This window comes from Elgaria multicarinata, chromosome 3, assembly GCF_023053635.1.
Source record: "Elgaria multicarinata webbii isolate HBS135686 ecotype San Diego chromosome 3, rElgMul1.1.pri, whole genome shotgun sequence".
Lineage (NCBI taxonomy): Eukaryota > Metazoa > Chordata > Lepidosauria > Squamata > Anguidae > Elgaria > Elgaria multicarinata.
In genome coordinates, this window is record NC_086173.1 from 146,497,215 (window position 1) to 146,513,615 (window position 16,401).

Below are 16,401 nucleotides of genomic sequence, written 5' to 3' on the forward strand. Positions count from 1 at the left end.
ACCAAAACTTCCATAACCATTACAAAAAGGACCGGCGAGAGCGGACATCCTTGTCTTGTTCCTCTGGCTAGTCGTATCTTTTCAGTAAGTCCGTCATTTACCACCACTACCGCCGTATTTTGGGAATATAGCTGTTCTATTACATTTTTAAATTTATTTCCAAATCCCAATTTATCTATAATACTCTTTAGTGCCTGCCAGCTCACACAATCAAAAGCTTTAAAAATATCTAATGCCATAATACCTGCCTTAATATTTGCTTTTTTTATTACATTTATTACATTTAAAACTCTACCCACTAAATTATGCATATGTCTTCCTACCACAAACCCACATTGATCTGCTCCTATATATTCTGCCAAAAATTTATTTAGTCGTTTGGCCATAATAGATGTAAAAATTTTAGCATCCTGATTTATTAAAGAAATAGGTCTATAAGAATCGGGATTAGTCAAATCTTTATCTGGTTTTGGGATCAGAATTATCACTGAATGTTCCCATGATTCAGGTATCTTCTCTCCTGATAATATCCTATTATAAAGTTCCATTAATTTTGGAACTAAACAATCTTTGAAGACCTTATAATATTCTGGACCCAAACCATCTGCTCCTGGTGATTTACCCACTTTTAACTTATCAATAACTTCTTCAACTTCTCTTTGAGTTATTACTGACTCCATTAACTCCTTATATTCTGATTTTATTTCCTTCTTTATAAACCTTCCAATATACTCCTCCACCTTTTCTTGTTGAATTTCTTTACCCTTGTACAATTCCTGATAAAATTCCTGAAAAATTTTTATTTTAGCTTTCATTGCATGACAATAATTCCCTCGGCTATCTTTCAACGTTTCTATCCCATTCCTCCCTTTTTCTTTTTGTGTGAGCTTGGCAAGCAACCTCGAGTTCTTATCACTATTTTCAAAATATTCCCTTTTCATATACATTAAATTCTTTTGAATCTCTTCTATATTTAAGTTTTCTAATTGTTTCTTCTTAGCTTGTATTTCCACTAATTTATATTTATCTTTACTTCGCCAATATCTTTCCTCCAAGTTTTTAATTTCTATCTCTAACTTTTCCTGTTCTGCACGTTGTTGTCTTTTTAAACTACATGTTTCTCTAATACAGATTCCTCTTGCTACAGCCTTCATGGTGTCCCAAATGACTGACCCAGCTGTTCCTCCTTTTTCATTAATTTCCCATGACTCCGACAGTTCCTTCCGAATTTTATCTACTATTTTATTGTATTTCAATATCTTTGTGTTCAACTTCCATCTATATGCCTCTTTATAATCTTTCTTAACTGTAAATTCTAAACTTAACAAGGCATGATCAGTTACTTTTATTACCCCCATTTCCATTTTACAAATCCTCGTTGCAAAGTCTTTTGAAACAAATATATAATCTATCCTGGAGTATGTATGATGAACTGGGGAAAAGTATGAAAATCCAGGCCTATTCCCGTTAAGTAAGCGCCACGAATCTAAATAATCATTTTCTTTTACTAATTTATTCAATATAGTCATATTATTCCTCTTTTCAGCATTAGTGGGATTTGACCTGTCCCTTTTATTATCCATAACCATATTAAAATCCCCAGCTAATATAGCATACCCCTCCTTAAATTCTTCTATTTCTTTAAACAGCTTTATAAAAAACTCTCTATGCCTCTCATTTGGGGCATAAACATTAATCAAAGTATAGACCTTTCCTTCAATTTTACCTTTTAACATAAGATATCTACCCTTATCATCCTTTTTTACCTCTTCTAATATAAACCCACTTTTTTTTGAAATCAAAGTGGCCACTCCATTTTTTTTTTGATGTCCCTAATGACTTTTCATAATAGGCTAACCACTTTAATTTTATCATATTCGAATTCTCGGAGCCTTGGTGTGTCTCTTGGATCATTATAATATCTGATCCCTCTTTATTAAGCATTTGTTCTATTCTCTTCCTTTTCACGACTGCCCCTAAACCTTTAACATTGAGTGTTGATACCTTTATCTTTTTATCCATAATCACCCTTTTGAAATCTCTTCCGATCCCTTGTGCTCAGCAATTCAAACTTGCTTACATAAAAACACAAACTCCATACATAAAACCCCCACCCTCCTTCCCCAATCCCTCCTCCCCTACCTTCCCCCCTCCCCACCCCCCCCACTCTAATCCCCCCCCATATCCCCGTGAGTCTAGTACTCCAGCCATCTACTTTAAAGGGGGAGGGGGGAGGCAGTGCTGTGCCTGGCCGGCAGGTTTCTATATTAGCATTTTTATTTGCAATTATCTCCAAACATAATTAACAATTCTCTTACTCTCCAGATGTCCCAGCCTCATTCCCTCCCCCACCCACTCCAGCCCCATCTGCTTCCCCATCCAGACCCAGCCTCTTCAGCAAATCTTTACCTTGATCCAATGAGGTTACTCTGTGTTCCCTCCTCCCATATGTAAATCTTAAAAAAACCGGGTAACCCCATGCATAAGGAATTTTATTCTTCATTAATGTTTCCGTTATTGATTTAAGACTACGTCTCCAATTTAATGTGCGTTGAGAAAGATCATTGTAAATTTGCACTGGTTTGCCTTTACACTGTATCTGAACCTTAGATCTCAATTCTTTCATAATTTGCTCTTTTTTGTAATAGTTACCAAATTTCACCAATATATCTCTAGTCCCTTTGTAGTTTTGCCCCCCCACACGGTGGACTCGGTCCAGATCCGATCCATCTATTGGTATGTCAGGCATCAGCTCCTTGAACCAGTTCACGATAATTTCTCTAAGATCTTCTCCTTGCGTCTCCTTCAGCTGCTTTATTCGAAGCGAAGATCTACGAGATTGGTCTTCCAAGGCAATCAAACGCAATTCCCATTCTTTAAATTGTATATTAATTGATTTTTCGAAAGCCTCTTGTTTCTTCTGGTCCAGATCCGCTTTAGCCTCTATCTCTTTGATCTTATCCGAATTTTCCATCGCTTTATCCGCAATAGTACGCATTTGTTTTCTGAATTCACTCATATGCTGATCCATTTTTTAAAAAATAATAATGTTATTTTCTGCTATAATAGCCTTGATTTCCATTAAAGAGGGAGGGTTACTACCACTTTCTTTTCCCCCTTCAGCCATGTTTTCTTCTTTATTTGGTATTGTATCCAAAGAGACTGGGTCTATATCTTCCTCTTCCTGTTCAACTCCAGGGGCTGTACTTTCCAGGAAGGAGAGGTAAGCCAAATTATGATTTGAAGGTTTCTTTTTTTGTATATTAAGCTTTTCCCAACTTTTGATCTTTTTTTTTAACGTTGGGCATGGGTCCCTTCTGGGTAGGGCATAAATCTTAGAGTCCAACTCTCTTCCTTAGCAACTTATGCTGGCTTCTCTATTATATAGCACTCACAGCTCCTTCTTCACGAGGAGGGGGGAAATATCCAGTTCACAACAGCATTCACTAGAGGGGATCAGATTTAATCATTCACAGTCTCTCAGCATCCCACATCTCCCTCACCGAATGCCAAATGCAGCTTTTTTCGCCCCTTCACCCCCCCTTCTCGCCACGCCAATAAATCCAATCCAATTGGGAATTCCTAAAAAATCAAGGCATGAATGGATCTGCTACAAAAGTGGCGTGCCTAAAGCCCTCCTTTAAGAGGTATCACTTTGCCAAGTTTCATCTCTTTATCTTTAAAAATGAGGGCGCTGTAAGCATTTGATTAATTTCCATTGACTAGAGCAGTTATCCCAAAATGGGCAGTTTTCCGATGGTTAATCCGATGGAGCAGAGTAAGGGGAGTTGCTCTGAAATCAGGGCAGAGAATCACCTCAACAGAGCTCTGGCTCGAATTTCAAGGCAGAGAAGACCCACTTTGCACACCTCTAGTGTATAGTACTAAAGGATCATTAGTTATTGCAGAACAATTAATTAATATAGTCTGTCAGTGCATATTATGTATGTGCCTCTATCAGTCCCTGCCTTTCATATGCCATCTTAGTTTCGTGTGTGCATGGGCCCATACACACCCATAGACACATACCATTGAAGCACAAACCTGCTAAGTTAAATCCCATCTGAAGCCTGTGCTTAACTCAGCTGTTGAAATAAAGGAAACTTTGAATTGTTTAATGTTGGCTGTAGTGTTGCCATCTTCTTTAAAATGATATAATCAATGTTTTTGTGAATGGAGCAGTGCGAATAAATAACAGAGCTCAGCCCCACTGTGTCAAGTGTTTCTTACAAGTACCTCTCTGCATGTACTCTAATGCATTGGCTCGTGAAGTGGTGTGTAGATTATCATTATGGCACATGGCATTTTACAGGAGAACTTAAGCAAAAAGAGCAATCTCTGCCCCAGGGGAGTTCAAAAAGCTTTTAGCAAAGTCCCTCACCCACATCTCCTGAGCGATCTTAGCAGTCATGGGATAAGAGAAGAGGTCCTCTTATGGACAGGGAGCTGGTTAAAGAACAAGAAGTCGTTCAACGAAGCTGGATGGTGGGTCATTCAGGACAACCATCCAGTACTTTTTCATAGCGCTCAGAGTTAAACTATGGAATCCACTGTCACAACATGTGGTGATGGTCACCAACCTATATTGGCTTTAAAAGTAGGGTGACCATATGAAAAGGAGGACAGGGCTCCTGTATCTTTGTGTAGAAAAGGGAATTTCAGCAGGTGCCATTTGTATGCAGGCAGCACCTGGTGGAATTCCCTCTTCATCCCAACAGTTAAAACTGCAGGAGCTATATTAGAGTGACCAGATACAAAAGAGGGCAGGGCTCCTGCAGCTTTAACTGTTGGGATGAAGAGGGAATTCCACCAGGTGCTGCCTGCATACAAATGGCACCTGCTGAAATTCCCTTTTCTATACAACTGTTAAAGATACAGGAGCCCTGTCCTCTTTCCCATATGGTCACCCTATTTAAAAGGGTATTAGACCAATTCATAGAGGATAAGGCCATGTCTATTAATGAGCATCATTAGATGAGCATTTTATTGCATGCTTGCTACTGCCCACTTACGGATGTGCGCATGTTCTTTAGACAATGGCATCCACATCCCTCTTGCCTCCTGCTTGTTTTTCCATCACAAGATAGACACCCCAAAATCTGACTTCTTTTATTTAAAAATTGAGTATGCCACGATCTCCTGCTGTGTGCAGGAAAAGCAGCACAATAAAAAAAACAGCCCCTGAATGGGCTTTGTTTACTTCCTCTTTTCCCAGCTGGGAAGAATAAAAAGTAATGAGGGAAAGAAACAAGGACGGAGAAGCGACTGTAAGGAAATGCAATTTCGGATGATGAAACATCATATAAGCTGATTGCACATGACCCATCATCTGAAATCCATTCACAAATCAAGACTGCTCTGTAAGAACGTATGACCGTAGCCTATCAGAATATCATTTTTTACTTAAGAAAAACCCTAGAATTCCCTTATTTTATATTTTACCAAAAATCCACAAAGGCATCATTCCACCCCTGGGTAGGCCCATTGTTTTGGGTAATGATTCCATTCTGGAACAATTATAATAATTTGTTGACTATTATCTAAAGCCCATCATTCTATCCATGCAGTTATATATTTGTGGCTGCACACATTTTTTTATTTTAGTTTTTACAAAGAATAGACTCCATCAAGACACAACCAGAGGACACATTGGTAACCTTGGATGACAAGTTATTATACACCAGTATACCACAGGACCAAACACTGGATATTGTATTTGGAATTTTGCAAAAACATGAAATACGGCATCAACCATCACATTGTTTAGTGGCTCTAGCAGATATAGCCTTATGAAAAATATATTTTTCATTTGATAATTTTTTGGAGGGGGCAGATTAAAAGAGTAGCAATGGGGTGCCCTATGGCACCAGAAATTGCTAATTTATATATGCAGGAGATCAAACAGCAAGGAACCGGGACAAACCGGGATGCCTGGCCACACATTCCACGCTCCAAGACCGTGGCAAAACTGGGCTCAAAGGGTAGGGCGAGATCCCGGGGCAAGGGAGGGATCATCCCTCCCTGATCCCAGGATCCCCTGTGCGTCATGTGAACGCACAGGGACGATCCCAGGGATTGCCACAGGATTTTGCCCCTTCTAGCTATGGCCTGTGTCTTGCATCCCCCAAAATGAGTGGTAAATAATCAAATCTCATGTATTTTGCCTTTCAATCCAGTCACCAAAAAATGACAAACACACATACATTGAAATTGGCATTTGCTTCAAGACTTGCCAGGTTTAACAACGAGGCCCGTGGTGACATCCAAGAGAACTAAAAATCTAAAAGATAAATACAGATCATACAACATATAGGAAACCACATCTCAGCCCACTGTGCTAAACTTACCCAGGCCCCAAGCACACCATCCAAGTTGCCGATGTGCATATTGTAAATTTACAAAAAAGGTTCATTCATTTGCTCATCCTAACAATGGAAAATCTATACAAATTGTAGCTTTTCTCAGTTGCAACACCACATGGGGTTATTTACATCATTACCTGTCCCTGCAACAAGATCTACATAGGAAAAACATCTAGACAGTTAAAAATAAGGATAGGTGAACATGGAGTGACCATATGAAAAGGAGGACCGGGCTCCTGTATCTTTAACAGTTGTATCGAAAAAGGAATTTTAGCAGGTATCATTTGTTTATATGGGGAGCCTGGTGAAATTTTCTCTTCATCACAACAGTTAAAGCTGCAGATGCCCTGCCCTCTTTTAAATCTGGTCACTCTAGTATATCTCCTGCAGCTTTAACTGTTGTGTAGAAGAGGGAATTTCACCAGGTTCTCCATATATACAAATGACACCTGCTGAAATTCCCTTTTCTATGCAACTGTTAAAGATACAGGAGCCCGGTCCTCTTTTTCATATGGTCACTCCATGTTCACCTAGATACAGGAGCATTTATTTTATAATGCAGATTTATTTTAAAAGAGAGGGGAGATGAAATGGTTAAATGGAAAAGATCAATTCATTGATTCAAAAGAAAAGAAGAGAAGAAGGTAAGCAAATTAGTAAACCTTATGTGTGTGGGCTTCTTCACATGAGCGAAATAAGGCACGCTTGTGACTGGCCACTCATGGAAGTTTCCGGGTCCTTTTGATGACATTGGCAATCTCCTGCACATCTCATGTGCTTTCCCTGAGTAATTCCATTAACAACAACAAAACCCTGTGATATCCTGATTCTGCTGAAATATCTCAAGATTTCCTACCATGTACTGGCAAAGTTGCACTACAAAAATCATCCATCAGAGTGCGCCGTACCATTCAGGGCTATGAGCAGCAAGAGGAGGGGAAGTTTTCCATTTCAGCCCCTCTCCAGCTGTGTAAACCAGCCCCATTATGATTGCGCAAGAGAAACAGGAAGCAAAGCCCCTGTAAGGAAACATGATTTCCCCTTAATCTAAAAGACCTCTGTGTGCTAATTGAGAATGTGGAACACAAATGTATTATGCCTGAATTACTTTTAAAAGGGTCCGTCATACAATCTGGGTGGTGAAAGGGCTGGATTTTTCTCCTTTTTGCCATAGGGCAGGGGTGGGGACACCTGTGGCTCTCCATCAGCCAATGGGACCTGGAGTCCAACAACATCTGGAGGGCACCAGGTGACCCACCCTTATTGTCAACGATGAGCACAGTCAGGCCACTCTCTGCAAGAGGGTGCCATGTTGAGTCCCACAATCAAGAAAGCAAGGAGAGATGCCAGTCCCAGATGAACCAAGATTTAGGGAGGGGGAGGTATTTTGAGGTTTCAGTTTGGGTTCCAGCATTCAAAAGACCAGGCATGATCTGATGGCTCATTAAGTCCGTTCTTGATCCACCTCCTTAAGAACAGGTTGATCTTTGGAATGTAGGTGTGTTTTGTTGATAAAAACCAGCCAAACCACGGAAGAACGGTCAGTTTCTTTCTTTCTCCTTGTGCCAAAAGTCTGCCACATGGGGTACATCATCTTCCTTGGGACTCAGGGGACAATGGCTTGGGCTTGGCTACTTTCCATCTATGTTTCTCTTTGTCTCAAACGAGCAGGTAAGTCCAATCTGTAAGGGGATAAACAGGGCCCTGCCAGGGTCCCGTGGTCATGCACTGCTGCCCCTATGCCGTTTCTTCTTAAAAAGTGACAAACAGCCAAACTGTTTTTTGAATGTAGAAGACTTGGAAGAGCAGTTTAAGGGTTCTGCTACTGTAGCTTCCTGAAAGGCCTGAGTGCATCTGAAGAGCAGATATGGAGCTTATCTCCATTAAAAAAAAATCCACTTTCTTTCTGGGATTTCAGTTGGCTCAATTACACTGGCGACCACGTGGTTTGAATGGAATACTTCCTCTCTCTGCATGCTCCATTAAGTCAGCGCAATCTAGTGGCGGGATTATTGTGCAACTCCAAGTTTACTAGGGTGACCAACTGTCAGGATTTCCCCGGATTTGTCCTGGTTTTTGTTCTTTCCATGGTGTCAGGGGGGATTTTCTATAATTTTCAATAATGTCCTGGAATGATACACCTTCCTCTTTAAGGCTGCCATTAGCATGGCAGGAGGGAGTGACATGCTTTCTTGAGGCACATCATTCCCCCACCCCGCGCTCCAATTGAGGTCTTAAAGGGGAAAGTGGGTCATTCGTGGACATTATAGAAAAGGCCCCAATTGGAGTGGATGGTGGTGGTGCAGAATGAAATCCTTTCCTCTCCTCCACTCCAATCGGGTTCTTTAAGGTGGCGGGGGAATAATGTACTTTCTGCAGGACTCAGAAAGCTGCTTCCCCCCCACACACACACACACACTAGGTGTCCTCTTTTTTGGTTTCCCAAATATGGTCACCCTAAAGTTTACACACTGGGAGAGCCCACTTTTTCAAGTTATTACCACATTATTTGTGGTTCTTTTAAAAGCAGGATTTCCAGAGGATACGGTGGGAAATGTCCTGTCACTGACAATATCAGGCAACAGACCTGCAAACTTCTATGAGTGGCCAATCACAAGCATGCAGTAAATTGCTCATTTAGAGGAGCCCACAGACAAATGCCACAGTGGGCGGTGCTGTCCACTGATATGATACTGTTGATTAACTTTCAATGTGCTTGCTGCTATGATGGCGAAGGAAAAGGGGCCTGTGGTTTGTGGGAGATTTGAGAGAGTACTGCCCATTGCTCTGTGCTCAGGGACGCATTGTAAAGGTCACAGTTGTGTGGAAGTCAAGGTTTTGCCCAACCCTAACAATTAGCCCAATATAATTGGCTTTATTTTATACAACTGGATGACTGCCGTTGAAATTATGATGTGCTTATTTGCAACATAGGAACCTTGGAAGGTGCCTTATCCTGAGTATTGGACCCTTGGTCCACCTAGCCCAATATTGTCAACACTGACTGGTAGCACCTCCCCAGGGTTTCAGGCAGGCATTTTTCTTGGGATCAAACCTGGGTCCTTCTGAATGTAAAGCACATGCCCCACTACTGAGCTATGGTCATACTACTAAAATATAAATATGGGGAAATAAATGGGAATAAAAACATAGGGGAAAATATAAAGCCTTGCTTTGGGGAACAGTGTTGTAGGATGGGGATGGGTCAGGAAATTCCCCGTAGGTTGGGATCACTAGTAATAACAGCAATCGTATTTTTAATAATATCTTTTCAAATCTTCATATCAAAGGCAAGGTGTGCCTCCACCCCACCGATAGCCCAAGAACGTTGTCGGTTTTGAGACTGCAATCCTGTAACCGCTTACCTGGGATTTAATGGGACTTTCTTCAGAGTAGACACATATAGGAGTGTAATGTAAAGAGGATACAATTGAAGCAATGAGCACTCCAGTAAGAGTGATGGATCCAGTTTGCTGTTAGAATAAATTCTGTCTCTTTAACAGCTGAGGCCTTGATCTGTCGACACTGCATCTCGACGTGGCCGTTGGCACCCTGCCTTCCACTGGAGACATTCTGCACAACCCAGGAAGGTTTCTGCTTCACCTTGGCAGTCTATGGGGGTAAGGAGCCTTCCTTGAGGACATGCATTCTCTTATGGCCAAAACAGATGTTGCTTTAAATTTGTATCAAGCAGCTACAAGTTTGGGGGGGGGGGAACAAAACACGTGCATGCCCCAAACATATACCCTGCCCCCCACATTCACACATAACCCATTCACACGTTGTTGTTGTTGTTGTTGTTGTTGTTATTTACATTTGTATACCGCCCCATAGCTGAGGTTCTCTGGGCAGTTCACATTGGATAAAAACACTTAAAAACAATATGCAAAAATTCAAAATCACAAAAACATACAATTTAAAACCACAAAAACATACAAAAACAAACCCAGGCTAATTACATATTGCTAAATGCCTGGGAGAAGAAAAAAGTCTTGATCTGGCTCTGAAAAGATAACAATGTCAGTGCCCGGTGGGCCTCGTCAGGGAGATTATTCCACAATTGGGGGGCTATGACCGAAAAGGCCCTGTCTCTTGTTGCCATCCTCTGAGCTTCCCTCAGAGTAGACACCTGGAGGAGGACCTTGGATGTTGAGCACAGTGTACGGGTAGGTTCATTCACATTCTCTTACACACACACACACATACACACTACATCCTTTCTCACACAACTACAGGCTTCTTTAAAATGAGCAGTTTATAGCACGCTCATGGTTGGCCACTCTCGGAAGTTCATGGGTCATTTTGACAATGCCATGAGCCTCTTGTGCATCTCCTGCTCCTTTCCCCAGTTAATCTGTTCAAAAATAAACCTTGGAAAAACCAATTCTTTTGAAATATGTCAGAATTTTTCAGGATTTCCTGCCACGGGCAATTGATGTTGCGCTATAAAATGGCCATTAGAAGGCGCTGTCCCATTGAACTATATGGGCTGCAAGGTTCCGGATTGGGCCACGAAGCGGTTCGGGGGGTCTGTGCACAGCTCTAGTTCCCAGGCACCCCAAATCGAATCAGGGCTGATTTGGAAGCTCCGAATCTCCCTCCAAGGTGAATTGGGGGGGGGGGTCTGTGCACAGCCCTAATTGCAATGTTTAGTCATCCAGGTTTGTAGCACCAAGATCTGGTGGCTTAGTACAGCAGTTATTAGAGGATCTCCCTCCCTGTGTTCTAGCTAGGGGCATACATCACACACACCACCACCACCACCACCACATCACACACAGGGGGTCTTTGAAATAGGTAAGTCCTTTGTCAATACACATCTCATCCCATCCCACCCATCATAATGGCGGGCAATTTTCTCATTAATTATAACACTGAAACAAAGATTCTCTCTTCTCTTCCTCAAATCCTAGATAATCGCATGGAGAAATTTGCACTAAGCTGTACAGATAAAGAAAAGAAGAGATGTGGAACTAGATGGACAGATCCAAAGACTCATCTCCAATACAAATTTAGCTGCTGTTCTGATCGAGACAGATGCAACTGGAAACCCTGGATACGTCCATGGTAGCCCTTCCCACCCCCCCACCCCCGGATCAGACATAATTAGTTCACATACTTTTGATGGAGAAGCCAGATACTGACACTGACAAATTGTTACATTCCATTATCTGTGTTCTCCTTCTGTGTTTTTGTGACCTTTGTTAATGAAAAAAAAATGCAGCTGCAACACTAGCCTCTCCAGTATAGTGAGGCTTACACACTATTGTACAGAAAAGGGAATTTCAGCAGGTGTCATTGTTATGCATGCAGCACCTGGTGAAATTCCCTTTTCATCACAGCAGTTAAAGCTGCAGGAGCCCTTCCCTCTTTTGTATCTGGTCATGCTAGGCACCTGCTGAAATTCCCTTTTCTATGCAACTGTTAAAGATACAGGCGCTCTATCCTCCTTTTCATATGGTCAACCTAATACACCTGAACAATGTTGATTTTCACAAGCATTCTTTTAAAACAAACCCCCCATCCCACCCACCCCCCAGTCAATGTCTGGGGATTGATGTACTGTAGGAACAATAGCCTAGCTGCTGAATTGCTACTGTTAAAAACAACAAGTATTTATTGAGAGGTGTTTTGTTTGTTTACAGGAAGAATTTTGATGAAGAAAAAAGCAAAGAAGAAACCGTGGTGCAACATCTGTACAGGAGAACTGACTCAGAACTTGATTGGTAGTGTGAATAATCCATAGCAGACAGCACCCACGTGGAGTCACCCATCCCGCTGAGCATTGGGTGTTCTCTGCTATGGATTATTCACAGGAGCACCATCATCATTTAGGACTGTCTTGCATTTGTGAAGGAGTTTGATGGACCTAAAACATCGTGCAGAACAGTTTATGCTATTGACTGACAAGTCCTTGCAAAATGAAATGAAACCATCCAACAACAATAACAACAACAACAACAAAATCAGATTGTGTAATAATATTTGATGCATAGAATTGGTGTGCCAACTTGTCAGCTAAAGCCAGCTTGTAAAATCCCTGGTGCGGTTGGTTGATGCTTGGAATCGGTGACTGATCCTAATATGCAGAGATTTTCAAACCTGGCTGCTTGTATAAAGAAGTTAGCTGGAGCTGGCAGAGAGGGCAAAACTTACATCGATAATGAGAGAAAGGTCAACATCCATGTTTATATCTGAATGGAAACCTCGGATAGAATTTTTGCAAGAAACTGAGAGAAATGATGTATTTGGCTGTGGATTCAATGTATGAGATATAGTTAAGTTAGAAGAAAGAAATGGATTTGATTATTGGGTTAAATGTAATTAAGGAACGAGAGAAGATAGTTCACATTTCTGATATGAAGAATGCCAAAAGTACACCTTAACCTTAGAAGCTTTTTTTATTGTATTTCCGTGTGTATTTTATGTTAGTATTTCTGTTTGTATTTTATATAATGATTTTGTGGTATGTATGTCTATGATGTTTGAAACAATTGTTGTTTATTCGTTCAGTCGCTTCCGACTCTTCGTGACTTCATGGACCAACCCACGCCAGAGCTTTCTGTCGGCCGTCGCCACCCCTAGCTCCCCCAAGGTCAAGTCTGTCACCTCCAGAATATCATCCCTCCATCTTGCCCTTGGTCGGCCCCTCTTCCTTTTGCCTTCCACTTTCCCTAGCATCAGCCTCTTCTCCAGGGAATCTTGTCTTCTCATTATGTGGCCAAAGTACTTCAGTTTTGCCTTTAATACCATTCCCTCAAGTGAGCAGTCTGGCTTTATTTCCTGGAGTATGGACTGGTTTGATCTTCTTGCAGTCCAAGGCACTCTCAGAATTTTCCTCCAACACCACAGTTCAAAAGCAGCTATCTTCCTTCGCTCAGCTTTCCTTATGGTCCAGCTCTCGCAGCCATAGGTTACTACGGGGAATACCATTGCTTTAACTATGCAGACCTTTGTTGTCAGTGTGGTGTCTCTGCTCTTAACTATTTGATCAAGATTTGTCATTGCTCTCCTCCCAAGAAGTAAACGTCTTCTGATTTCCTGGCTGCAGTCAGCGTCTGCAGTAATCTTTGCGCCCAGAAATATAAAGTCTGTCACTGCCTCCACGTTTTCTCCCTCTATTTGCCAGTTATCAATCAAGCTGGTTGCCATAATCTTGGTTTTTTTGAGGTTTAACTGCAACCCAGCTTTTGCACTTTCTTCTTTCACCTTTGTCATAAGGCTCCTCAGCTCCTCCTCGCTTTCAGCCATCAAAGTAGTGTCATCTGCATATCTGAGATTGTTAATGTTTCTTCCTGCGATTTTAACTCCAGCCTTGGACTCGTCAAGCCCAGCACGTCGCATGATGTGTTCTGCATACAAGTTGAATAGGTAAGGTGAGAGTATACAACCCTGCCGTACTCCTTTCCCAATCTTAAACCAGTCCGTTGTTCCGTGGTCTCTTCTTACCATTGCTACTTGTTCATTATACAGATTCCTCAGGAGGCAGACAAGATGACTTGGTATCCCCATACCACCAAGAACTTGCCAGTTTGTTATAATCCACACAGTCAAAGGCTTTAGAATAGTCAATAAAACAGAAATAGATGTTTTTCCGGAACTCCCTGGCTTTCTCCATTATCCAGCGGATATTGGCAATTTGGTCTCTATTCCTCTGCCTTTTCTAAACCCAGCTTGTACATCTGGCAATTCTTGCTCCATGAATTGCTTGAGTCTACCTTGCAGGATCTTGAGCATTACCTTGCTGGCATGTGAAATAAGTGCCACTGTCCGATAGTTTGAACATTCTTTAGTGTTTCCCTTTTTGGTATGGGGATATAAGTTGATTTTTTCCAGTCTGATGGCCATTCTTGTGTTTTCCAAATTTGCTGGCATATGGCATGCATCACCTTGACAGCATCATCTTGCAATATTTTAAACAGTTCAGCTGGGATACCGTCGTCTCCTGCTGCCTTGTTATTAGCAATGCTTCTTAAGGCCCATTCAACCTCACTCTTCAGGATGTCTGGCTCTAACTCACTGACCACACCATCTGACCTATCCCCAATATTATTATTATTCCTATACAGATCTTCCATATATTCTTGCCACCTTTTCTTGATCTCTTCTGTTTCTGTTAGGTCCTTGCCATCTTTGTTTTTGATCATACCTATTTTTGCCTGGAATTTACCTCCGATGTTTCTAATTTTCTGGAAGAGGTCTCTTGTCCTTCCTATTCTACTGTCTTCTTCCACTTCCACGCATTGCTTGTTTAAAAATAATTCCTTATCTCTTCTGGCTAACCTCTGGAATTTTGCATTAATTGGGCATATCTCCCCCTATCACTGTTGCCTTTTGCTTTCCTTCTTTCTTGGGCTACTTCCAGTGTCTCAGCAGACAGCCATCTTGTCTTCTTGGTTTTCTTTTTCTTTGGGACGTTTTTTGTTGCCACCTCTTGGACAATGTTGCGAACTTCTGTCCATAGTTCTTCCGGGACCGTATCTACTAAATCTAGTCCCTTAAATCTATTCTTCACTTCCACTGCATATTCATTAGGAATATTGGTGAGCTCATATCTAACTGATCTGTGGGTCTTCCCTATTCTCTTCAGTTTGATTCTAAATTGTGCAATAAGAAGTTCGTGATCTGAACTACAGTCAGCTCCAGGTCTTGTTTTTACCATCTGTATAGATGTCCGCCACCTTTGGCTGCAAAGGATGTAGTCAATCTGATTTCAGTGTCAGCCATATGGTGAAGTCCATGTATAAAGCCGTCTTTTTGGTTGTTGGAAGAGAGTGTTTGTTATGCACAGTGAGTTGTCCTTGCAAAATTCTATCAGCCTATGTCCCGCTTCATTTTGTTCTCCTAGACCATGCTTACCTGCAATTCCAGATGTCATTTGACTACCCACCTTAGCGTTCCAGTCTCCTGTAACGAAAATAACATCTCTTTTTGGTGTATTATCCAATAGGTGCTGCAGATCCTCATAGAACTGATCTACTTCTGCTTCTTCAGCATCTGTGGTTGGGGCATATATTTGGATCACTGTGATGTTAAATGGCTTACCCTGAATTCGAACTGAGATCATTCTATCATTTTTTGGATTGTATCTGAGCACTGCTTTAGCCACTTTATTATTAATTATGAAGGCTACTCCATTTCTTCTGTGATCCTCTTGTCCACAGTAGTAGATCTGGTGGTGATCTGATGTGAAGTGGCCCATTCCAGTCCATTTCAGTTCACTGACACCCAATATATCTATATTTAATCTTGACATCTCACCAATAACCACATCCAATTTGCCCTAGCTCATATCTCTTACATTCCAGGTTCCTATGGTGTGTTGATCTTTAGAACATTGGATTCGTCGTTCACCACCATCACCGTCAGCCGCTAGCTGTCCTTTCGGCTTTGAGCTAGCTGCGTCATCACATCTGGGGCTAATTGAACTTATCCTCTGTTCCTCCCCAGTAGCATTTTGACCATCTTCCGACCTGGGAGTCCCATCTTCCGATGGTATACCGACATATCTCTGGTTGTACTGATCCATTTAGTTTTCACGGCAAGAATATTGGGGAGGGTTGCCATTACCTTCCCTAGGGATCGTATTTAGTCTGATCTCTCTACCATGACCTTCCCGTCTTGGGTGTCCCTTCACGTTTTAGCTCATGACATCCTTGAGGTGCTCAAGCTCCAGCACCACGACAAGGTAACGATCTCCTTTGCTGGAGGTTTGAAACAATAAAAATCATTAAATCGAGATGTTAGCAAGCTCCCTGTAAAGAGTGCAGTCTGCCTACTTTCTCTCTCTCTCTTTTTTTTAGAAAGTATGATTAGTATGACCCTGGGGCACATGTTCAGCGCAGCTTTCAGTTCTAGGAATGTTGGAGAAATCCATCCAGGGGGTAAAGTCTGTCAAGCCAATGGCTACTAGTACTGATACCCATGTGCTACCTCCAGCAGCAGAGAAGAGAAGCCTATGTGCACCAGTTGCTAAGGAGCTTTAGTGGGAGCGTGCTTTGGCACTGATGTCCTGCTTGGGGGTTCGTAGTCAACAACT